At 37.9% G+C, this 23,237-nt stretch overlaps 1 protein-coding gene across 1 annotated transcript in view; it reads left to right on the top strand.

Annotated features, from left to right (window-relative positions):
- Window positions 1-23,237, top strand: part of LOC128017185 (lysine-specific demethylase 6B) — a 93,170-nt gene that overhangs the window by 7,473 nt on the left and 62,460 nt on the right. The window lies entirely within an intron of this gene.

Below are 23,237 nucleotides of genomic sequence, written 5' to 3'. Positions count from 1 at the left end.
AAATAATTAGACGCAAAATATTGATTTGAGTTGAAATATTTGAACCTTCCATGAACAAAGCAGTTGCGAGCAAACGGCATGTTCAAACTAGACGGGCATTTAAGGGAAATGGTGCAGTCAAACCACTTATTACACAACATTTCACCGCATAAATAATTAAGGCAATAAAAGAATTAAGACGAAAATGTTTTAAAATCTTACCAGTTTCGTTAGTTCTTTTATAATCCATTACAGCGTACAGAAAGTTCAAAGCAGCTGCGTTGGCATGAAACAAGAGCGAGTCCGCGATACCAGAATGACATTATTAAAAAATTGTACACCATTTTGAATTGAGTTTTAATATTTTATTAGCTAAACAAACGCAAAGCTTCCACCAAGAACAAAAATAGTTCAAGTAAGAGTACAGCGCCGACTGCTGTTACCTGGATGAGCCTGAGTTATTAGCTGTTACAGGTTGTTATCCAGGGATAACATACCTCGGAATGTCGCGACTGACCAATCAGAATCAAGTATTCCACAGAGCCGTGTAATAATAGCTTTTACAGGTTGTTATCCAGGGATAACATACCTCGGAATGTCGCGACTGACCAATCAGAATCAAGTATTCCACAGAGCCGTGTAGTAATGTGGATTAAGTTAGGAAGAGACTGTTGTGTAATGTTTGTGCCAGTGTATTATCGGAGAGAAAACTGTAGTGTTACAATAACCCAGTTTGTGATGATGTATATGTGAAATGGGAGGCGCTGAGAGAGTGTGTCCTTCAGGAACGGAGAGATGAATGTGTCGTCTGTGGATTAGATAGGAAGCTGTTGTATGTGAACTGGGTCATAGAGCAGGGTGAAGTGAACTAGATTGTGTGTGAGAGTTATTGCAGTGTTTCTGGTAAGCGTGTGGTATCATGCTGCTGTCGGGACATTTTATCAATGACCATGACGAGAATGTCAATCACCTGCCGTCCCTGCGCTGTCTTCACAGTGTCACCTTTGGACACGCATGCCTCTCTCCTTGGATGTCTTGAGTGACATATAACTCTTCCCAAAGCTGGATATCAGCCGGAGCAAGACAGAGCCACCATAAGAGTTGTTCTTTTCTTCTTCATTCATTATTTTACCATGCTTTTATTTCTAGCCTTGTAAAAAAAAAAATAATAATAATGTCTGAATATACTGTTGTATATTTGTAACCTTTTATTTTAGGTTTTATTGTGTGTGTATAATTTATTTAGCCCAGAAATTTTATACAATTTGTGTATATAGTGTTTATTAGTTATGAAATTATAAGTTTCGACCATTATGATAGTTTATATAATCTACTACTATTAATATAGATAGATAGATAGATAGATAGATAGATAGATAGATAGATAGATAGATAGATAGATGTTAATTTGCTATTCATTTAGCAAAATTCATTTCCATGTCATGCCCAATAACAGCTGACTTGATTGTATAGTCTTGATAGAAAGATAGAATGGAAGAAAGGGAAAGAAACTAATAAAGAAGAGTGATATTAGCTGAGTCAGCTGTAGGAAGTAGTGTGGGTCGATATCCTGTGCACACCTCCTCACAGTGAGGAGAAAAGAACATGATGTCACTCTGAGGAGAATGAATGGGCTGATGTCACACATGCAGCCCACCTGCTGAAGGGGTGTGTGTGTGTGTGTGTGTGTGATGAGACTCACTACCCAGTGATATTGAAGAGGAAGAGTGTGTGAGACTTGACGATGAGAAGGAGTGAAAAGCATGAATAAGCTGCAGAGATGACTGGCAGGGAGGGACACTTCATTCTTTTTGTAAGTTTGACTTTTTGTATGAATGGAATCTTTGTGTGTGTGTGTGTGTGTGTGTGTGTGTGTTCAGTCTGACAGGTAACACATAAATGTTACCTGTGTGTATGCTCTTTGTGTCCTGAGGGGCTTCTGGGTCTGTGTGTAAATGTTCCTGTACATAGGAAGTGATGTAAGCCTGAGGCCCATCTAACCATGAGAAGGATGAGAGGGGCGAGGAACACAGGTGCAGGAGGCCCTGCGGGGGTGAAGGGACAGAGAGAGAAGAGGGGTTAAATAACACTGTCACTGTCTCGGCACGGCAGAACATGGAAAGAAATGGTCTCTTAGTTAAAGATTTAGTTATGTTCTTCTAAATATCTCCTTTTGTGTCCCACTGAAGACAGAAAGTCATTCGAGATTGAGGGTGAGTTAATGATGATGATTTTCACTTTTGGGGGAACTATTCCTTTAATAAGTTCACCTCATCATCATGTTCACTGAGGGAAGGTGATAAATGAGGATGTAAGAATCAAAACCTTCTTCTCGCCCTCCACCTCTTCTGAAGGAAAGGAGCTAATCAAAGCCCACCCCCACCCCACACGCAGTCATTGCTCTCAGCTCTTTGTGTACCAGGCCTTTGTGTTCAAGAGGCCCTAACGGAGAGAAAGACAGAGAGAGAGAGAGAGAGAGAGACAGAGCACTTAGAAGACGGAGGAGAGACTGACTGCTTTGTGATCACATGTTAAAACACACCACTGTAATTTCCCCCCATGCTGCCATGCACTTTATCAAGGACACTGCTAGAATTTGACTGTGCACAAGAACCGAAGCCTGCACACATACACATGTCCCCTGCATAACCCCGACACAAACAGACATTACCCAGATGCTGCTGCACCAAGTGAAATCAATCATGGCCTGTCCACTTCTCCACCTCTGTCTCTTTCTTTTCTTGTCTGCCTTTTATTCGCCCCTCTACATCTCAGTATATTTTCTGGCATGATAAATAACAGCACATTTGTGTTGATTGTTTGAGGTTGGTAAAATGTAATTTATTATTGGTAAAAGTAAGTCTATTATTATCACCAGGACTGTATTTATGTGAACAAAATACGGTAAAACAGTAATATATTATTGCAATATGAGATAAGTGTTTTCTATTTTAATATATTTTAAGTCATTTGTTCTTGTGATTAGGAATAAAAAAGCGAAAAACTCTGTTCAGTTTTACAAAGCCTTCATTATAATGCACAAAAGGAAAAAAAAACATTAGCCTGCAACTCAGTGCTGTTATTATGATTGTGGTTATTTCAGCAAATGGTTTCATACATTTGAACAGCGTTCAGTTAAACTTTTATATATCATTCAATGGAACTATTTAGACATCAGTAATGCGCACACATTTTAGACACATTTATGTTTTTACTCAGTCCGTGAAATAAATGCATATCCTTGAATAAGCCATGCATAACTTCTGATATAACCGGTTGCAGGGCTGGCCAAAATTGAAAAATACATCACATTTTGACTTATTCCTAGCTCGAACCTGTAATGGGGCTGTTCTAGGTGAGGATTGAACCCGGGTCTGTTGGGTCCGAAGTCACTGAATTAATGGATTGAGCTAACTCCCCACTAGGGATGTCAAATTTCGATTATTTCCATGATCGATCGTCGTTTAAATTAACGATCAATTAATCGATTAATCGTTAACCATAATACTGCAAAATGCGTCTATTGCAGGCACCCAGTCAGCGGTATGACAGGATGTGCAAAAGCCACACACACACACACACACACACACACAAAACGCTTTCTCACTTGAATTAAAGAGGTTTTAGTCTGAATAAAATGCTAGTAGCAGGATTATAAAATGAATAGATGCGATTATGATCATTTGATAAAATGAAGAGAGCGCGCCATACTTTTGAGGTCATTTTACTTTGTTGACAGTTTCCAATCCCGCACGGAGAACGCTGAACGCGCCTCTTTAAATGGTTTTGTGGTGCTCCTTGTTGTATTTTAAAGCACAATTGCAATGTTTTCAACTGACATTATTGTATTTAAAATAAAATTATCCGAAATGTGGAGCGCGTGTGACTGCGCTGCACATTAAGTGAACTACATCGGCGCTGCTGCACCAAAACACAGTTGCTCACATTAATTTGATCCTGCTGGATTCTGTCCTAGAAAATGTCAGATTTTTAAAAATCCGGCATACAGCGCATTAGATCGTGACAGTGCATGCGTGCAGACGAGGATGAGCGAGCGCGGCTTTGGCTAGATTTATTTGGAGGTTATTGCTCATGTCTCATTCGGCACAAATCGAAATGTTTCCATATTCGCAATGTATTTGAATGTTAAACTATTATTTATAATGTAAACTAGACTTGTACTTAACACGCATTCGCATATAGACGGAAAAGATGATCCTCTTCATATGAGCAAAAACGTCCTTGGCATAACAGCAGAGTGGACCGGTATACTACGGTCTATTTAAACTGACCAGTGTAACCTTTTAATGTTTAGTTGACTATTTTATTTTGATAATGAACAGACTGCGATGTAAGTTTGAATCGCTAGAATATACGTGTGCAGCAGGCTCTGGCGCGATCGAAACAGCTGAGACATTAAAAAAATATATATATTTTCCGCAAAAGTGTTTACTTTCATTTGTGCACACTCACAATACAAACAGAAGATTTGTGCTCTTGTAAAATAAAGCAAACAAACAGAATGCGTTGTCATCCTTTTTTTTTTTTTTTTTTTTGTGAACTTATGGAGCGCCCACACTTCTGTTTTAAATCCGTTAATCTTAATTATTTAAGTCGGATATATTTCGCATAGCCTATTTAAAAAAAAATAATTAAAAAAAAAAAAAAAAACATGAAAACAAATTGTTATTTTTATGTTGGGCCTATTACTTAGTAGGCTATACATTTTCCTTAAAGCATCCAATTTTGTCCCAGGGCTTAGAACCTGTGCCCTAGTCAGGTCCATGCAGAAACTTGTGAACGATGCTCGGCGTCACCGTTTAGTGACAGCAGTGAATGCTCCAGGAATGTGTCGGTCACAGCGCCTATTAATCGTTGTTTTGAATCCAGCAATTATTTATTTAGAAATTATAAGATCTGATTATGACAAGTGTGGTAATGTGGCTTTGTTTATTAGAGGAATAATAGGTTAACTGGAAAATGTTAGATCGCGACCATGCTTTTGGACCCCATAGTCTTCATTTACGCGGCTTTGTTCTGGTTTGCCGGTTGGTCACGAATTTGCACAAATTCAGTATATTTAGGCATTGTTTCTTTTCCTAAATCTTCATAGTCTAACCCTCTAATTTCCCAGGTTTATTTTATTATCTTTCGCTTTTAATAACTGTTTTCGCATCTCTTACTGTGGTAAACATGGAAAGGGAAATTAAAGATTTCATGAATTAAGAATTCGTTCGATTTATTAATTTGTTCCCTTATTTCACTTAAATCATGGGTTATTTAGGGAACAAAATTAATGAAACATGGACAATTGCCACATTAATAATTCGTAGGAATGAATTAACAAGTTGTAGGAATGAATAGACTACCTGTCCTGTCACTGTGTCCCGCAGCCCTGCAAAGCGCACGATATAAAACAGTTATCTGATGAAATGATTAGTAACTACATTTCTATTGCATTTAATGTTGAAGAACTTTTATGTTGTTTCTATTTTAATGTACTTTAAAGTTTAAATCACATTAAAAGCTTAATTTGTACATTGTGAATGAATGATGATGCTTTTATATATCGTCACCGTCACTCACAGCCGCTCGCACGTGTTGAGTGCGCATGAGCCGCACGCAGCCCAACATTGAATCGGTTAACCGACCATCGATAGCCTTAATCGATTGCATCTCTTATCGACAATTAATCGATCATCGATTAATCGTTGACATCCCTACTCCCCACTAAATGAATCCAAGAGCAGGGATGATCAAATGGCCAGGAGTCGTGGGTCTTCAACAAGGCAAAACTTTACTAATAAAGAGTGCAACAAAACAAGAGAAGCTGTGCTTCCAAAAAACAGTACAAAGAAAAATAGACACAAGGGTCCTAAGACTTAAACTTAAACTTTGACAGACTTAGCTTGCAACAGGTAACATAGGCTCAAGACTGAACAATAAGGCATGGCACAAACACACTTAAATAGGGCAAGACACAGGTGTGAGGCATCAGGCATAATGAGTGGTAGTGTTCAGCAGGAGTCTGGTGCGGGTCGGCACCTGCCGACCAGGAGGAAAATAGCATTCCTGTTAAGGATTCCTTACAGAACCAGATCCGAAAATTTCACAGCCTATTATCTATTAAATTGGTATCTTCTCCGAGACCCATTTTGTGACCATTATTGAGCCGATTATTTTCAATCAGCTGGAATGACTCGGGACATTCAACGCTTAACGTGTTACTCAATGTATTAAAACAGTGTTTTTAAAAGACCAAACTCAGTAAACACATTAATAATAAAGCATTCTTTTCACAGACAAGCAGAAGAGTCCATAATAAGAACGCAATGCAATTAATTACGTGTTAAGCGTTTTCCTCCCATAAAAAAACCATTGGCCTAAAAGGAAAATGCTTAACGTGTAATTAAATGCATTGCATTCGTATTCTGTGCTCATATCTGCTTGTCTGTAAATAGAATGTTTTTTAAATAATTTGCTTACCCTTGTTTGGTCTTTTTAAAACACCGTTTTAATGCATTAAGACACATACTTTCACATTAAGTTTTAGAATGACCCAATGATTCATTTGTGACTTGGACTGGTCCAGAAGATTAAACTTTACCATTGATGCTCTTACTGCTTGTCTTGCTGATGTCAAATAATTGCTTTCTAAAAACGCTCTGTTCTTCAACCCAGATAAAACTGAAGTTATTGTTTTTAGTCCCTCAGAACATAGGACAAGTATTCAACCCAATCTCGGGACCTTAAATTCCTTCATCTCTCCCCATGTTCGTAATCTGGGTGTGGTGTTTGAGAAGTCCTTAAAATTTGATTAACAAAATAGTGCTGTAGTAGGTTCTAGCTTCTTCCAGATTCTTGAAGAGGTGTAAAAAGTTTGATCATGTGTCTTCCCTCTTGCGATCACTGCACTGGTTGCCAGTTCACTATCAAATTAAGGCTAAAATCTTGATACTTGTCTATAAATAACTTGTCTGACTTACTCCACCCCTACTCTTCGACGAGGGGACTAAGATCTGATGGTGAATTTCTCCTCCAGGCCCCTAGAACCCTCTTTAAAACCAGAGCCTTTGAAGTGGGTGGTTCCACCCTGTGAAACAACTCACCAGTTCACATCACAATGGCTTCCACTTTATCTGAGTTTGTCATATTTTGGATTTATATTATTTGTGTATCTTGTATATCTTACTTGTTTGATTTGAAGTTTTGTTTCAAATTTCTATTTAGTTTTGTTATATTTCAATTTCTCAAAGAAACGTGCAGCAATAAAAAAAAAAAACATCTTTTCATTTCCTGTATAATGTCTTCTTTTATTAAAAATAAAAAAAAAAAATTGTGAGAAAATCGAATTGTGAAAGATCATATGTTCAGCCTTTTTTTTTTTTCGTCCAAAAACCGAAAAATTCAATTTTCAGCAGCTGAAATTTCGGTGCATCCTTAAAAGTTTTTTCTTCTTCTTCTTCTTTTTAAAAATTCTTATTAACTCCTTCCTTTAAATGGAATGCCATCATCTAAAAAGAATAAAATATATTGTTGTTCCTATATATTTCTAACTATTCGCTTGTTAAGTCTGACGTCACGTAGCAGCACTTCCGTGTCCAAACGCTCCATCAGTTACCATGAGAAAACAACAAAAAGGTGTTAATATAAACTCAAAATGTGATAGAATACTAGCTAAAAAGTTATAATCTTAACCTTTAACTCCATACCGAAGTCCCAGATAGCCAGACAATGAAAATATAAATATAAAAAAAATATATACAAATTATTTGTGTTTGGGACGCTGTGAGCACGGAGACTGTAGTGTATACCGTAAGTCTGAAAGTATTTACCTTTTATTATTAATATGAATAAACGGTGCTCATAAATGGCTGCTGCAGTCATATTCTCAAGTGAAGCGAGTTGAGGCTTGGACCCGGAAACAGCGCTTCTTACGTCATCACTTGACAACCGAATATGTGCCAAAATAATATATATAATAAATAAAGTATAATAAATATTAAAAAAAAATTAAAATGTAATACATGTAAAACTCATATGTTTAAAACTGTAAATGTAAAATTATACATTAAAATAATTTTTTATTTTATCAGGACTGACCAGGCAAACACTGATCTCATTACAAAGAAAAAAATGTTAAAGGATGAAAATGTGATTTTTTTTTTTTTTTTTTTTTGAGAGAGAGAGAGAGAAAAAGACCCATTGTCCCTCACACAATATCATGCAGACATGCTGTATAGCTAGTACACAGTGCTCCTTGTGTGCACATAATGGCTAGGAAAGTTGTACATAGTGCAGCTCATTGACGAATTGGAATGAATCTCTTTTCATTCTTTGCGTGGGTTGTTTGCATTGAACGCAGTCTGTAAGGAAATGCAATTCTGAGTTTGTTTTGCTTGCACTTGAGGCACAAAACTAGTCTCGGTCTCTCTCTCTCTCTAAGAACTCATCAACCTCTCTTCAGACAGTGAGCTGAATAACTGAACAGCAGGGTGCTTGTGTCAACTCTTCATCACTGTGATAATAAGCCATCTAATGCCATGTGTGTATGTATGTGTGTGTGTGTGTGTGTGTGTGTGGCGAGGGGGGGGGTGGGGTTGGGGTGGAGTCCAAGGCGTGAACTTAGGAATCATGACTTGGATTCGATTCAGACACAAGTCTCAGTTTGGAAGACCTGTGACTCGACATGGCCAGCATTAGATTTCTTGATACTCAACTTTAACATTATCATAGTAGTGACTTGACTCATTCTGGTGTGAGCTTAGAGTCACGCTGATGTTCTGTTCCGGATCAGCATGTCAGTCTCTTTATGTCGTATCTCGTTATGTCCTTAAACATATTTAAAAAGAATCCATGACAACATACCAGCTATTTGACTCAAATTGATTTCATTTGAATGAAAATCTGCAATAGGAGGTTTGTTTGAAAGTCATTCAGTCATTTATGATTCATGTTAACACTCTAAAATTATATTCTGCTCTCTTTTATTCTATTGTAAAACAAACTTGTAAAAATGGGATGTAAAAATAGTCTCTAATATTTAGTATGTCTTAAATAGTGAGATCTAATCCTCACACATCTACATCAATTTCTGTCACACACACTGTATCACATTTAATAACACTTCATTCATAATGTTATGCAAGATGAGTGTTTGTATTCAAAAGTATGTGTGTAAAATAACACAGTAACATTCAGTATATCTATAAACATCTGGTCTAATTTGTCATGGTGAATTTGACTGAAATGCCCACAAAATCTGTAAGTGATTGTGCATGATGTAACTACATTAAGGATATAATTAATGTTGGGTTTAATTAGACAGTTGTTATGGGAGTCCGCCAGAAGCCCAAAGCTCACAGGACGGTAACGATATAACTTTAATTACCTGTTGTTAATTTTGAAGGCCGTTTCCCCATTAAAACACACAGACACACACTCTCAAGTGTGCGCTTCTCCACATTGTGTGAACAGCGTGTTGGATAGTGACAGATGGATCACTTCAGCGAGTGTTAGCACTCACGCTGCTTTGTGAATGTCTGTTCTACAGTAGCTTTGTTCTCACTGTAGAGAACTGGAGAAATATTGAGACGGACTCTTCAAGATGAGAACAAAGAGCACAGACGCAATCGCACCATGTTTGTGTGTGACTGCGTGTTCTCTTCTCTCTCGCTGTCTGTTTTTTCTGTTCCTCTGCATGTTTCTCCTGATAAGAGCCTGTAACAGGCTTATGCTCTTTAAAACCTTTAAAAGAGATTGTCACAGCGTCTTTGTTTTTCAGTGAAGATCCTCCTGCTCTTACAGATTTCACATGTGTTTGTTTCATCTGTGTGTGTTCTACAGTGCTAACTCAGGACATGATTGGATGTGATCATCAGACAGCCTGGATTGGTTATTGTTGTTGTTATTGTTGTTATGAATGCCATGATTCAACTCTTTATGATGCAACATTCCAGCATGCTGATGACATTATGGGCTGTAATGCATTCACATGCGGTTATGAGACTGAAAGATGAAAAAACATTCCGCTATAGCTGTTATTCTGATCTAGACCACTTTACATTTTATATATATATATATATATATATATATATATATATATATATATATATATATATATATGTGTGTGTTAATTTATGTAGTTGCTAGTTTTTTGTTTCTAATATTTATATTTATTAAAAATGTAATAAATATATAAAAAATATATTTATAAAGTTATAAAGTGTGTATATATATTTATTACTAGACTCAGTAATTAAAAGTCAGCAAGTAAAGTCATGAATATTCATTAGTCAAAAGGTCTGGGAACCCTGTGAAAATAATTGGTCCCTTTTAAAGGAAAAAGGTTTTATGGGAGCTGAAATAATTCGATATTTATTTTGTTGATGGGTGTTTCTTCTGTGCGGGAATACTTGTTTTTATTATTTATGATGAGAAGTTTTGGGATACACCAAAATAAAAATATATATCATTAATTAAGATACGAAATATCAAACCAGGAGGAAAAAAGGCAGAAAATGTCACCTTTCTCTTGCTAATGGCTCACACTTCTCCTTTTCAAATTTTATATATTGAAAAATAAATGAGCTGATGTTGTTCATAATTAAGACAAAGGTATTTTTTATGTCCAATGTTTCTTGATCATGTTCTCGGTTAATGTGATGAACTACACCTGTGTGAACTTTAAGAGAACTTATTATAGACGTCTATTAAACGTCATGTCGGGACCAGCTGTTGCAAAGTCATTATAAAGTCAAATGGCATAGAAAAGTGAAGTTCTGAGAAAGGCTCTAGCGTCACATGTGCAGATACCACTTAGATTGATTCTTTTAATCCAATGCAATGAAGTTAAGAGCATCTTAAGTATCCAAATACTTTTTGTGGCTGTCACCGTATCTATTTGTGTTTTCTTTGATTTGTGTGGACATCAGGCGGACTTAAAGGAGCAGCGGTCCCTGTGTTCATTGAGAGCCGTGTGTTTTGGTTTGTTTGTGTGTTTTTGCAGGGTAGCTTTAAGTCAGGGCCAGGCTTCTGTTGCCATGGTGAGCATGGAATCCAAAAACCTTAGCTTGCTCTACAGCTCAGGCCCATTACGACATCTGATTGGCTGGTTGTCCTGCGTGGGATTGTGATGCGGGCTGTCAGCCGGCCAATAGGGCACAAACTGAGCAAGGGCTGTTGCTAGGGGGAGTTGCTTGGAAAAGAGTCAGCTGTGTTTTTCTCTCTCTCTCGCTCTTGCTCTCCCATTGCACTCATTGACTCCATCTCCCCCTCCTGTTTCCTTTTTCCTGTCTTTTTCTGTTTTTTTTTTTGCACTTCTACACGTGCTGGGGGAATAGAGCACATGTTGAAAAATTCACTGAATATTTCATGTTGCTCTTTGGTGTGTAGAGCTCTGATGCTGTGTATAAGTGTGTGTGTGAGTGTGTGTGAGGTGCAGAATTGTTTGGGCTTGGCATTTGTGTGTGTCTCTGTAAACGTGTGCGCTTGTGTTTAGTCTCTCATGGGAATACAATGGTGTAGCCATGTTGTGTGTGTGTGTGTGTTCACACTCACAGAGCTATGCACATGTGAGCGAAGTTCTCCTCAGTCACCCCCTTCATGCACTGACCCCACACCAGAGCCCTTTACCAGCAGTTTCTGGTAATTTTTTTGTGAATTGTGAGGCAGGAATGGTGAAAGGACCTAAAGTTGGGAGCTTGAACTTGAACTAAAGTGATTTCCGATCACAGTTCATGAGACTATGACTTACAGGATAAAGAATAACACACTTCAACTTATCTAAAACTATGTTAGTTTGGACCACAGTAACTGGAAAACAATTATGTTGTTCACTTTTTCCCAAAAAGCCTTTGCTCATAGTTCTTTCGCTATATTAGCCGCTCTAAAAGAGGCTTCCCCTTTGGAATCAATTTCTGCTAATGTAAGATTCCTGTTTCTCTGTTACAGTACACATTTACACAGGCATTACCATAATACTCTGCATGTATGCTGATCCATCTGAAAACAGTAACACTAGGAGGACTGTTAAAGATTGAAGTGGAGTGTGCACTGATGAGATACAGTAGATTAGATCAAAGCACTCAACTCCACCCCACACCCCATCCTTCCCTCCCTCTCTCCATCTCTCCTGGCACAGACCCAGCTGTGTAAGCTCTTATTACTCTGTGTGTCCCCTCCTCTCTAGTTATTATAGGTGTGAAGGGAACATCTACTTTTGTACCAATGGAGATGTGCACTAATGTGAAGTTATGTGCAGCAGGCTGATAAGGTGTGGATTACTGTACTCTGGGTCATTGAGCTCTTCTGTAACACCAATGCAGTTTACATGACACAACTCAGCTCTTTTCTCAAACACACACACAGAGGTATCCTCGTGTTAATGGTCCAACTAGAATTTGTCACACTTTCTATTGTGGCTTTGGGAATGGAAATCCCACATTTTAGGTACTATGACTAAAAACAGTTTTGATAGAGAATATGCTTTCACATTAACTAAAATATGCAGTTTTTGAAGTCAAGCACTTTATACAACAGAGATTGTTTCAAAGCAGCTTCATACAGGGAAATATCAGTAAGTGATGCCAACTTTACCAAATAGAAGTCAAATCCAAATTCTGCTGTAAAACAGCTCTGCAAAGACATGCTTTTAGATGCTTTTAAAATAATTTGAGTTACAGATGCAACACTTACTACTGTTGTACCTGCAATTCAGGTAGATAGGAGCATTACATGTATGTCTAACATGCATAGAAAATGGCTTGTTATAAAGATGGACGACAAATAAACTGACTTGACTCAAAAGGACTTTGACTGACTGCACTCTCTATAGAAATATCCAGTACTGTAAAATGAAGCTCGCTATGGTCAAAGTAAGTCACACACCTGCAGTCTAGAGGCTGTACGAGCATACAGTATCTTGACATACAGAGAGACAGGTGAATACTTTCTCTGTTATATTTCCTCTTTCTTGTTTTTTTCCTGAAGAGCAAAAACACATAATTCAGCCCCCTCTCTCTCTCTCTCTGTCTCCACTCCTCCTCCCAGACTCACTCACTGCTCATGAAAGAAAGAGCAGGAGATGGCAGGAGAGAGAGACGGAGAGAATGTGACAGGAAGAGGAAGAGTAGAGAGGAGAGGATCACAGGTGAGACAGACAGGATGGTAATTATCAATTGTGCGAGTGAAGGATGTGCAGGTGTGTGTGTCTGTGTCTCAGTGCATGCAGATGAAACTAAGTGACAGTTTAAGAGAATAAATCTTTCTTTTCTCGCTCTATCTAGTTTGATTGACAGATGGCATGTGCCGTTGTCATTCAGTGACAGCACTCAGGAATAGTAGTCCATATGAACCAGGCAATAGATTGTGTAGACAGCTAGGCAGGTAGGGAAAGAGAGATGGGTAGAGAAAAATTATATATATATTATATATATATATATATATTTTTTTTTTTAGATTTTGTTGGACTTCATTTAATTTTGTGTCCTGAGAGTGCCTCAGTCTTAATGTGATCTCACTCTGTGCATTACCAGTAATGTTTTTGTGTTTGAGTGTTTGTGCACTAACTGATGTGACAGTCCATTATTTGACTTCTCTGCTCATCTTATTGCATCTCACGTCTAAAGCTGGAAAGGGGAAAAATGGAATGGAGAAAAGTGTTTTTGTGTGTTTTGGTGCCTGTGTGTAATAAAGATCTGTGAAGGACGGGGTCCCTGCAGTCGAGGGCAAATTGAGGCATGTGAATTACAGAAGACAGCCTATGTCTTCTTTAATCTGTCTACTCTCACATTCCCTATTTTTCTCAGGTGACTGGTTACACCCCCCCAACACAAACACACTCCCACTACATTTTTCCCCTTAAAACTGAGATTTATACTGCCTCTCTTTGTCTGGTTCTTTGTTCAGTAGTAGCTGAAATATAGAAGTGTGGAGAAAACGTTCCGTCTTCATTTTTCTCATTTGAATGGCACATTCTGTATAAGTATGCATGAATGGCAGATATTCTCCCTAGTTGGTTGTGGAGGACGCCATCTCTTGTGTAAAGAGCTCATTCGAGTCATTGAGTTCAGAAATGTTGGATTTCTCTCTCAAATGCAGGTTGGACATGACATTATACTCATAAACACACAATATAGAACATTCTGATGCTACAGATTAATTTTGGATCACAGGACAACAGTGTACATTAGCTTTCAGGTTTTTAGGTCAGTATGATTTTTGTATGTTTTTGAAAGAAGTCTCTAATATTCACCAAGTAAGCATTTTTTAGGATCAAGAATAGAGTACAGATCGTAATATTGTGAAATTATTTGGATTTAAAATCACTATTTTGAAATGGCGTGTGGCCAAGTATTGTGTCCCATACTTGGAATTTGTTCTCTGCATTTAACCCATCCAAGTACACACACACACACACACACACACACACTGTGAACACACAGCCATGTGCTGTGGTGCACGGGGAGCAGTTGGGGATTCAGTGCCTTGCTCAAGGGTTTCACCTCAGTCATGTTATTGAGGGTAGAAGAGAGCAACGTTCATTCATTCCCCCCATCGAGAAATCCCTGCTAGTAGTGAGACTCGAACCTGCAACCTTTGAATTACAAGTCCTACTCTCTGGAATTGGTTATGGAATTCAAAAAGATGTTGTGGTTCCTTTACACCTCTGTTAGACATAAATTAACCGAAATGCAGAAAGAGTTTTAAATTAGCCAAGAGCAATAATGTGTGTGTGTTGGTATGGGAACACCTGCCAGTTTTTTCCAGGTGAGTGAATGGCGTATATTTATGCAAGTGTTTGCATGTGTGGTTTAGTGTCAACGTACTGCCTCTGTCTGCTAGTCCCAGCGGGGGAAGAGTGGTGTGTGTGTGTGTGTGTGTGGTTTAAAAAGCCAGAGGGGCTCGTTGCTTAAAATATATAATGTGCATGAAAAAAGCACTTTCTTTTCCTTCCTTTCAAACTGTCACCAGATTACTTCACTCTCACATGTAAACACAGAAGTATCTCTCAGTGTGTCTCTGTTTAGTTTGTGATGTTTTGCTGCAGCTGCTGACCTCGGCACATATAGAGGTCTCAAACACTCCCACACACTACCTGGGATACTGTTACCATTAATCACAAACACAAACTCTGCCTGGAACCTGTTTTAGTCTTTTGTAACTGTTTTATCTAGACATGTTAACCTACACACCTCCTTATGTGGAGCCCCTTCTCTCTGCGCTTCTTCAGTGCATGTGGGTGTTTCTCCCGTGTGATTTTGTGTGCATATGTGCACAGTCTGTTTGCCCAGCAGATATAGAGAGACATATAGAAGTATAAGTAGCTGAATGCCACAAAGCTTTGAATTCTGCAACCAGGCACAATATAACCAACAGCATGTTCTGTGAACTTCTCACTTCTAGCCTCTGTGGCGTTTACATTTGCTGTGTGTTTGGGTGCTTGTACTATTTTGGTAGCTAGGTTTTTTATAATGGTTATATGTAGAGCAGCGATCCTCAAATCTGGCTCGCGAGATCCACTTTCCTGCGAAGTTTAGCTCTAACCCTAATCAAACACGCATGAGTTTGCTAATCAGTGTCTTCAGGATCATTAGAAAATCAAAGGCAGGTGTGTTTAATTAGATTCGGAGCTAAACTCTGCAGGAAACTGGATCTCGCGAGCCAGATTTGAGGATCACTGGTATAGAGCATCACAGTCCCACCCACAGCCAGTGCAGGAAGTAAAAATTCAATACAATTTCTGCATCGACAGTTAGGGTATAAGCCATAAAAACGTAACCATACATGGTAGACTTAAAACCAGCTACGGCTGTACTAAGCGATAGTATATGCTCATATAAACGCCAAAGGTTCATGGGGCACTAACCTTGTTTTGAGATAAATGCCTTTTATTCTCGATGTCTTGGCTAAGTACTTCATTACCCACAATCCTGAACAATCCCACAATCCCACAGTGATGCATCTGATTGGTGGAACTCGTGTAACCGTCTTGTTAAACCTCGCGAAGGTCTGTAAAGACTGAAGATCATTAATAAACAAATAAAATAAAATAAAAACCTACCGTTTTTGCACGGTAGACTTATCATGATCTCCTTGACTGCCATGATGGCTTTTTTTCAAGGAGGAAAACAAAAGTGTTCAAAGGGATGAAAACCACTTCAGATAGGGTAATGTAACGTTACTTGAGTGTAGCGTGTCCGAGGGTCAGCTTGTGGGTTTTGTAAGGGCCAGCATGAGGTAAAAAACCTACAAAGTTTTGGTGAGTTTTGCAGGGAGGTTGGTAACGTTAGCTAGCATTATCGTCCACTTTAGCTAGGCTACTGTAGCCTTCATATGGTATGAGTCATATCAAGCATTTTATAATGCCACTGTCAAAAAAATATTTAGCCTAGGCATACCGTTTTGTGCATTTACTGAACATTTGTGTAATGGCAACGACGTGTTGATGACTGAGCGGTGATTGCAGTCAGGTACAAAGCACTGCACCATGTTGCTGACGTTATCGTTAACCGCTTTCACACAAGCACACAATATAGAAAATACATGATAATAATTATAAAAATCAATACACAATACCTATATAAAACACTATTTATCTATACGATTAATACTGAAAAACTGCTATTACTGCACATTCACTCTATAAAATAAAATTCACTGGAGGAAAAGTTTGCGCGGGTGGCCGTCATCAGATTTGGAAGTCGCTCAAAAGGCTCGTTCGCGGTTGTGGCTTCAGTCGACTTCAATGAGGCGCGGTGGTTTATGGGATGAGTAGTTCCTTTGCTCAAAATGAAAATATGTACACAGTCTTGTACCTTTGACTTTTTTTTGATTTTCTGTAAATTTTTTCACTCAAAATGTTGTTATATGCTTATTAGTTCAGCCGTAGCTGGTTATCCTCACACATGCTCTAAAACTCTTTAGATATGGATTTTTCCGAAAGTCAATGGGAGAAATGAATGGGAAATTTATTTCCAGCACCAAAGCTCTCTTGGGCTGTGGGCGGGACTGTGATGCTCTATATAAGTGTGTATTTATACTTGGCTAATGCATGCTAGTGTAAATGTTATAAGACACATTTGATCACAATCTGATCACTCAGAACAGTACAACTCACATAATATTACAATAATAACGCCTTCCATTCTTGCTTGGTCTGCAATCGCATAATGGAATGCACTGATAATGTATCATGTCTGTGCGAACAGGGTTGGAGGAGGTATGCAAATACATACATTGATGGGCAGGTAGGACAGCCTATCATAGTCCTCAGACCGAAGGATATGATTGGACGAACATTTTATGGTCCTACACCTTCCATAGATGACATCAATACATATAAATAGCTACTTTTAGACTACTTAACTTAATGATTGCTGTGGGGATGATAAGATACTTTTAAACAGTATAACAAAAAAGTTTTTGAACCAAATCACCTACACTGCCTTTAAGAAATATTTTTATGTATATTTCATCTTGTTGTATAGTTACTACCTTTACTGTTTCATTTGATTTACTGTGTGTTATGTTGATTGTTGTTTTAGTTTAGTTCCTTGCCACGCTGATGTCATTAATAATAACTTTGGCTGCATGTTGGGTTTTAGGGGTCATGAGGGAGGAGTTTGCTTTGTCAGGGACTCTTAAGGGGTCATGAGGGATTTGGGGGTGGGGTACAGATGAGGGGCGCCCCATGAGATATAGAACATCTTGTAAAGGCAGCTGTAGGAGCGACTAAAATATTTGTAAGGAAGTAGATCTGTTGTCAGTTTGTATTTGCAGTAGCAAATGTATTTTTGTAGTAAAAGAAATGCGAACATTCACATTGCACATGCATTGGTGCTTTCAAGATGTTCAATGTTTTGCACAATACACAAGTTCCTAGAACACAGGTGTGCACACACACACACACGCATGTCTCAGTCTCCTGTTTCTCCTCTTTTATCACACAATCGTGGCTCTCGTTTTTACTGATAACATGCAGGTGTGCCATCAATTACACACGTTCCTTCCATCTCACGCACACGCCCCACCGTCTTGCTCTCTCTGTCTCTCAATCCCTTGTGTTGTTGGTTTCTGGGGGTAAGGGCCCTATTAGTGCCTCTGTCTGGAGCCTGGAGAAACCCTACACCCGACAGAGATGGAGAGACAGAGCAGGCGAAAAGGGGGGAAATGGGGAAACTTGATCCCTTTGGTTTGTCTATTCAATACAGAGGTCACTTGCCCAGGCACAAAGCATTAATCCTTACACACACACACACACACACACGCACACACACACACGGACTCATAAACACTCATTTGTCCTAAAATCCCAGAGCAGTAACATGCAATGTGATGATGTAATTCCAAGCAACAGTACACGGACTATATTGGCACTGCCATCATGAAAATGGTGCTTATGGAATTATGGGCGGCATCTGTCAAAGGAAAAAATGGTTTACTGGCCGTTACACCCTCCGGCTCAAAGATATTGTAGACAAGAGACAAAGAGAAAAAGGAAGGGTGTGAGTGTGAAGTGAGGAAGAGAGATAGAGGGACACACAGACAAACAATGTTTCAATTGAAATCATGGAATTTGTCTTTAGGCACTGAAGTAACCGTCAACTTATGGTTTTGACTTCCGCTTCAAGAATGACATACTGGCCATTATTTATAGTTATATGTTAAATTATAAGTTGTATTTTGGTCTTTTTGGTGCTTTTGTGTGAACATCATAGCGTGAGACTAGCGATTCCCAAACTTTTTGTAAGCCGAACCCATTTGACCTAAAATATAAACATGAAGTAGCCCTGAGATTTAAAGTTAATATTTTCAATAAATTAAACACACATTTGCATTTCATGGTTCTCTGATGATAGTTAATGGTCACATGACACGTAGGTAAACAAATAAAATAGTGTTTTAGTGTGTGCTTTAATTTGGAAAATATTTTTATTTTATTTTATGTTTGTATGATTTTATTAATTATTATCTTTTTATTAACTAACCACCAATGTTATTTTAATATTTTTAAATATAATCTTATAGTACTTATTAATATTTTTAATTACTTTTTATTTGTAGATTTTCAGTTACCATATTAATTTTAGTTTTAGTAATTTTTTTTGTGCAGTTGTCATTTGTATAACATTTTGGTTTAATATCTATTTCTATTTAGCTTTATTTTTATTTAAGTTTTAGTTGTAGTCATTTTTATACTTCAACTAATTATTTCAAGTCAAGACAAGTTTTTAATTTAACTTTTACTTTTTATTCTATGATTTCATTTCAGCTTTGTCAGTAAATTATTATTATGATTTTTTTTTTTTTTAGTTTTAGTTAACAATGACAGTACTCTCGTAAACACCCTGCAGTTTCACAATTGGAAATTTTTGCTTTAGGTCATGAGTCACCAAATTAAGGCCCGCGGGCCGACTCAGGCCCGCCACCCCATTTGACCGGCCCCCCAGCCCCTCTAAACCCCACCCCGACTTGGATAGGCATAAGAGCATGCTAACATGCTCACCTGGATAGGCATAAGAGCTGGCTAGTTGTTCTATTACTCATGTATAATTTCAATATTTTTATTTTTATTTTTTTTATTTCCTTTATTAAGTGCTGCACACAATTATTATTATTATTATTATTATTATTATTATTATTATCAACAGGCCTACCTATAATTTATCATTTTTCACTCACCTTTGCCAGTGTCAATCACCTCAACTAGGCAGATGTTTCTTACCTTGACAGCTTTGATATTATTTTTATCAGAAAATAAATAAATGGAATATCTGTGGTTTTTCAAATTTACACAAAATGTAAAGACTCAATAACTACTTATGCAAACCACTAGTAAAGATAAACAAATATGTGCCAGGAATCAAGTGTTGATATAGATGTGTAGATATAGTAGTGGGGATGGCTGTGCCAGGCTAGTAATCTCTACTACACAATGAGGCCTGCTGGTGGTCACTTTGGTCTGGGTCATGCAAATCTATGTTTTATAGCTGGCCCAGCCTGGCCCCCCATCACAGTCAGGAACGATAATGCGGCCTCCAGAGAAAAAAGTTTGGTTTGCTTTAGGTCATTTTTGGATTATTGTTTTGTATTACATTTAATCTTACATTTATTTATTTATTGTACATTTCTGCATTCGGTAGAAATGTTTATCTGGAGTGAAATATAGTGCCATCAAGTAGGGATGTAACGATACACTCAACTCAAGATTTGATTCGATTCAAGATTTTGAATTAGAGGCAACCACTGGATATTAATCATGATCCAAACAAAGATGCAGCATACATGCACCACCAGTAGTTTTAATCTAAATTTAGACCGTATCATTTTTACATTTTAAGCAAAAACAGAATGATCTGGCTTTATTTTTTTTTTAACTATACATAAAACAATGAAACAGCTGACGAGCAGATCCACTCTCAGACAGCAGGTGGCGCTTATGAACAGCAATGATACAGTGTTTCCTTGGTTACATGTAAACAAAGAAGAGCTACAGGCTGAGCTACAAGTCTCTGCAGTAGCTCACAGATGTCTTAATCATTTTAGGTTTTACACTTACTACCATTTTTGTTCTAATTATATGGCCTTTGTGAATTTTCTAGGTAATGAATGATAACTCTTCACAAACCAAAAAAGTGCCAGTATAGTAATAAAAATTCTTTTGGACATTTACATGCCTAAATTAATTATTTTAATAGTTTTAGAGTAGCATGTAAATGCCTTTGTGCACATGGCAATCACATGGTAATCACCATGGTTTTACCATCACTGACTGTACCATGGCCAACCACTGTGCTTTTCTGCAGTGGTTTGAGATCACAATTAAAGTAAGAGGCCACTTGAGCTTGGGCTCGGATAGTGAGCAGTCGTCCTCAGGATTAATTCATTGCCAGCTCTTAGCGAGCAGATGTCTTTGTGTGTGTGTGTGTGTGTGTGTGTGTGTGTGTGTGTGTGTGTGTGTGTGTGTGTGTGTGTGTTTATTGGTGATATTTTATTTGTAGTAGTTTTGCTGCTGGTATAAAACATGGCAACATTGTGAATGTCTTAATGTACATTTTATTTGAACATGTTTCAGATTGGTTTTTGAGACACAGTGTGCAGTGTTCGTGATCTCTGTGAGCTCTGCATATCAACAGCCATGAGGTGACCCATATATTAACATTTGTAAAATTTTATAACCTTTATTACCTTTATTTTACTTCTTGCCATTAACATTTTGAATCTAATTGGCTACCGTGATGGTTTAGTTGAAATTTGTATTATTCTGATTGAAAAAAATATCTATATATATTTTAAGCCAATTCATTCCAAATACAAAAAAAATCAAGATTGATTAAAATATTCAATATCACTATTGGCTGAAAATGGGAAAAAATATAAGCAGTTGTATTGTGGTAGTTCTGCAGGGCAGCATGTCTTGCGTGGCCTGGTGATCCCCTATTAGCCGGGGGGTTTCCTGCGCGCACGCCCCCTGTGTGTGTCCTGGCCTTGGGCCAGAGCTGCAGCCTGCTCTGCCTGTTCCAGAGTCCCCCGGGCCTGAATGGACAAAGCTGGTCTCCATCCAGCTCTCTTAACCCCCAAACGCTGGCACTGCACGAGCTTTATCTGTGTCTCTCGCTCTCAATCTGATATCATTTCACTTAGATGTCCTGCTCAATCTCCAGCTCGCACAACCCTCCACACACACTGCAGCTGCAGTGGCCGCTGTGTGGCAGTGAGTGTGTGTGTGTCTCGCGCTGTGTGTGGCCTCACATCAAACTCGTAAGTATTTTGGTTAATGAATTCTTCGCCCTTACTGTATGCCCGTCTGAGTGGTACCAGCATCTAAGCTGCAGTACCACCCCGTGCACCACCCACAGCGAGCCCCTGAGAGAGAGAGAGAGAGAGAGAGAGAGGCGTCTGGGGAGCTTAGGGTGGTTCTGGTCATGTGTGGTCCTCCATAGTGTTTTAATTAGGTTCTTCTCACTCAGATGGATCATTAGCTATAATGAGTCCAAACCTCAGAAACACACATACACAATTGTAATGAACACACACATACGCTTTACAAAAAGACATCTTTATGGAGTCTCATCGCAAGAAATGCACCAACAGTTTAGTTCTCTTTGTCACCATATACAGTACTTTTCAAGAGTTTGGAGTCAGTAATTTTATTTTATTTTTTTAAAGAAAAGTAATACTTTTATTTTGCAATGATGCATTACATTTATCTTGAGTGTCTGTAAAGAAATTTATAATGTTACAAAATATTTCGGTTTCAAATAAATTATTTTTTATTAAACTTATTTTTTATCTTTCTATTCATCAAAAAATTTATCACAAAGATTTTCAGCAGCACAACTGATTTCATTAATAATAATAATAATAATAATAATAAATGTTTAAGCACAAAATCTATATATTAGAATGATTTTTAAAGGGTCATGTGACACTTAAGACTGGAGTACTGACTGCTGAAAATTCAGCTTTGCCATAACAGAATTAAATCACATTTTAAAATATATATTCATATAGAAAAAAGTTATTTCAGATTGTTAAAATATTTCACAGTTTCACTGTTTATGATCAAATTCTTTAAAAAACATTTAAATATTCGAACCAAACTTTTACTTTTGAACAGTAGTGTATGCAAGTGTGAATTTGGACTCATTCTGTCATTTGGAATCAGTGTTTACATGTACAGCTGTTAGCTATCAAAAATCAGCTCATTATAAAAACCCAACAATGCAAGAAAACCTAATTTATGTGATAGTTTGATGTCGTCACACTGAATAAGCCAGCTGAACTGTAGTAAAGGCGTTTATATGCGTAGCGAAATCGGGGCAGTAACATGACCTTAGACGTCTGAGTGAGTGTGAAGTTGTGTGTGCGTGTCTGTCTGTCTGCACACAAAAACTTTTAAGACACCCTGAACCCTCATGACCTCTGCGTCCAGACGTTTTCCCTTCCCCCATGGCAGTGAAACCCCATCTGCATTCAACACAACATCACATACGACAAAAACGTCAAAAACACCAAAGCCATGGGTTCTAATACACGAAGGTGTATACCTTGAATGCAATTTTCTTTAAATAAAATCATCTGTCAAATGCATAAATGTAAATGTAGTCTTCATCTTTATCTGTTAAGATTCACGGAATACTGGCAGCCACCACAGTCTTACTGATCTGTGCATTTGGAAAATGCTGCATTGGCTCTTTTGGTTACTTCATCAATGTTAAAGTGAGTCATGATGTGCTGCTATTGTAACGAATCCA

Source organism: Carassius gibelio, chromosome A7 (genome assembly GCF_023724105.1).
Source record: "Carassius gibelio isolate Cgi1373 ecotype wild population from Czech Republic chromosome A7, carGib1.2-hapl.c, whole genome shotgun sequence".
NCBI classification, from domain to species: Eukaryota; Metazoa; Chordata; class Actinopteri; order Cypriniformes; family Cyprinidae; genus Carassius; species Carassius gibelio.
Note: the sequence above shows the minus strand (reverse complement) of the source record. Positions and strands in the feature narration are given on the sequence as shown.